Below are 3,622 nucleotides of genomic sequence, written 5' to 3' on the forward strand. Positions count from 1 at the left end.
TGTCATCGGGCAGGAGGCAGGGTACACCCTGAACTGGTTGCCAGCCAATCGCAGGGCACATAGAAACAAACAACCATTCGCACTCACAGTCATGCCTATGGGCAATTTAGATTCTCCAATTAATGCATGTTTTTTGGGATGTGGGAGGAAACCCACGCAGGCACGGGGAGAACATGCTAACTCCATACAGGCGGGGCCAGGGATTGAACCCAGGTCCTCAGACACTGTATCTACTAATATTGAGACTATACTTCCACATGTTTTGTGAAGCTCATTTGTTTGTAATATCTTTTTATTGGGTTTATGCTTGGACATTGTTTCAGTTTCAAAAAATCTCACTCCATGTAAGTCAGTGGTTATAACAGCCACATATATAGGATGCATGTATTGTGCTATAGAAGCAGGCGTTGGTGGTATAGTGGTGAGCATAGCTGCCTTCCAAGCAGTTGACCTGGGTTCAATTCCCAGCCAACGCAAGATTTTTTGATGCAGCCCTATGGAGGGCACAAGTTCGTGCAAACTGTAGGCCGGTCCCAAGCCCGGATAAATGCAGAGGGTTGCGTCAGGAAGGGCATCCGGCTTAAAACTTTGCCAAACAAATATGAGCGTTCATCCAAAGAATTCCATACTGGATCGGTCGTGGCCTGGGTTAAAAACGTCCGCCACCGGCGGCGTCAACCTGCAGGGCACCGTTGAAAATTCAGCTACTGTGGGTCGAAGTCAAAGAAGATGAGGTGGAAAGTGGGTTCTTCGGCAGAGAGAGAAGAGGAAAGCACAGAGCCTAGAACTGAATGTGGGGACTTTGAATGTTGGGACTATGACAGAAAATCTCGGGAGTTGGTTGACATGATGGTTTGGAGAAAGGTTGATATATTGTGTGTCCAGGAGACCAGGTGGAAAGGCAGTAAGGCTCAAACTTTAGGGGCAGGGTTTAAATTATTTTACCATGGTGTAGATGGGAAGAGAAATGGAGTCGGGGTTATTTTCAAAGAAGAGTTGGCTCAGAATGTCTTGGAGGTGAAAAGAGTATCAGATCGAGTGATGAGGCTGAAACCTGAAATTGAGGGTGTTATGAATAATGTGATAAGTGGCTATGACCGAGAGGTGAAAAAGAAATTCTGGAAGGAGCTAGACGAAGTAGTTCTGAGCATCCCAGACAGCGAGAGAGTCGTGATTGGTGCAGATTGTAATGGATATGTCGGTGAAGGAAATAGGGGTGATAAAGAAGTGATGGGTAATTACGGCATCCAGGAGAGGAACTTGGAGGGACAGATGGTGGTAGACTTTGCAACAAGGATGCGCATAGCTGTAGTTAACACTTTTTTCCAGAAGAGGCACGAACATCGGGTGACCTACAAGAGCGGAGGTAGAAGCACGCAGGTGGATTACATCTTGTGAAGACGATGTAATCTGAAGGAGGTTACCAACTGTAAGGTTGTGGTAGGGGAGAGTGTGGCTAGACAGCATAGGATGGTGGTGTGTAAAATGACTCTGGTGGTGGGGAAGAAGATTAGGAAGACAAAGGCAGAGAAGAGAACCATGTGGTGGAAGCTGAGACAGGACGAGTGTTGTGCAGCTTTTCGGGAAGTGGAGAGACAGGGTCTCGGTGGACGGGAGGAGCTTCCAGAAGACTGGACCACTGCAGCCAAGGTGATCAGAGAGGAAGGCAGGAGAGTACTTGGTGCATCATGTGGCAGGAAAGGAGAAAAGGAGACTTGGTGGCGGAACCTCACAGTAGAAGAAATCCTACAAGGAAAAAGGTTAGCTAAGAAGAAGTGGGACACTGAGAGGACCGAGGAGGGGTGAAAGGAATACATTGAGATGCGACACAGGGCAAAGGTAGAGGTGGCAAAGGCCAAACAAGAGGCATATGCTGACATGTATGGCAGGTTGGACACTAAAGAAGGAGAAAAGGATATATACAGGCTGGCCAGACAGAGGGTTAGAGATGGAAAGGATAGGGCAGCAGGTTAGGGTGATTAAGGATAGAGATGGAAATATGTTGAGTGGTGCCAGCAGTGTGCTAGCTAGATGGAAAGAATACTTCGAGGAGTTGATGAATGAGGAAAATGAGAGAAAAGGGAGAGTAGAAGAGGCAAGTGCGGTGGACCAGGAAGTGGCAATGATTAGTTAGGGGGAAGTTAGATAGGCATAAAGAGGAAGAAAAATGGAAAGGCAGTTGGTCCTGATGACATGCATCAGGGATCAGCCCTGAGCCCCTTCCTTTTTGCAGTGGTGATGGATAGGCTGACAGATGAGGTTAGACTGGAATCCCAGTGGACCGTGATGTTTGCAGATGACATTGTGATCTGCAGTGAAAGCAGGGAGCAGCTGGAGGAACAGTTAGAAAGATGGAGGCATGAACTGGAAAAGGATGACGCGCTGTGGCGACCCCTAACGGGACAAGCCGAAAGGAAAAGAATAAGAAGAAGATTACGAGCAAGTCCTTTAACGTCTCGTCAACGTTTACATACCTGATGAAAGATGGACCCTCCATGGCTGAAGTCAAGATACGAGCTTCTTGCTGGTCTTGGAACTGATTACTTTTGGAAAGCCCCCTGAGGTTTTCTATACACTGATGCTCTTTCATCATCACGTGACTGCGTACGTCACAAAGAGCGCAGCGTCTCCTTGGTTACACATACTGCACAGCTCGAACTGAAAAGAGTTTGGAAAAACAGCAAACCTCAAAATCGGTTATATTCGAACGCTTATTTTCCCAACGAGTAAAAGTCAAACTAGCTCCTTCACATCTTAATAAATATACCGAGAGAAAGTTGCCCGGATGTTTGTTATTCGCCTAACATTCAGTTCTCACACGCTTGTACTCGGCCTCATTACAACATTTTTGACTATTTCACGTGTAGTATGTGGAGGACAATTTCGGAAACTGTCTGAAAAAAAAACTTGCGGCTGGATTTCTGGTCACTCCAAATGTAGATGTAATAACGACAATAATGGCGCTTGAGTCGTCATGTCGCTTTCAGTCTGTGTTAGGGACCGTCTACAAGTTACACAGGGTGACAAATGTGGAACAAATCAGCATATATCAAATAAAATATGTTTATTTTCATTGTGTTTGCTGTAGTAGTTGGCAATGAGAGTACACTAGTTACTACAGGTCAAGGTTTGCTGATATCTTGCATCATAGAAAAACTGGATGCAATTAAAAATCACTAAAAGGCAATAATCGTCAAACATATTCCTAAACATTACCATTATTGTTGTACTGTGATCATGTGTGCTGGGGTGCCATGCATTCAAATTGGGGAGACTGGCAGGGGTGAGGCGAGACGGTCATGGGGCAATGATGACCCGCAACCCATTGCCAACTCCAACAGCAATCAGAATGAAAGAAAGTGTTTGGATTGATTTGCAGTGAAAATCGTCATGTAACTTGTAGAGAGTCCCTGGCGAACGTCAGGCAAATAGCAAACATCTGGCTGTCTTTCTCTTCGCTTCATCGGATCGTCGCCCAAGGAATAAATATGCAGCACAGGCCATTTGGTTTCATTTGTCTCTCTTTTCCGGATTTGTCGTCTCGTTACTTTTGTTTTTATTTTTGGAAGTTACCGTTTGCGCTACGTGGTGAGTTTCAGTGTGTATCCTTCGAAATTAAAGC

The 3,622-nt window shown here is 45.7% G+C and overlaps 1 non-coding gene across 1 annotated transcript; it reads left to right on the plus strand.

The window, feature by feature from the left end:
* Positions 1-404: 404 nt before the first annotated feature.
* On the plus strand, positions 405-476 carry trnag-ucc (transfer RNA glycine (anticodon UCC)). Its single transcript has one exon. It is a non-coding gene; the product is annotated as a tRNA-Gly (tRNA).
* The last annotated feature ends 3,146 nt before the right edge of the window (positions 477-3,622 follow it).

Source organism: Phyllopteryx taeniolatus, unplaced genomic scaffold (assembly GCF_024500385.1).
Source record: "Phyllopteryx taeniolatus isolate TA_2022b unplaced genomic scaffold, UOR_Ptae_1.2 contig_59, whole genome shotgun sequence".
Classification (NCBI taxonomy): Eukaryota; Metazoa; Chordata; class Actinopteri; order Syngnathiformes; family Syngnathidae; genus Phyllopteryx; species Phyllopteryx taeniolatus.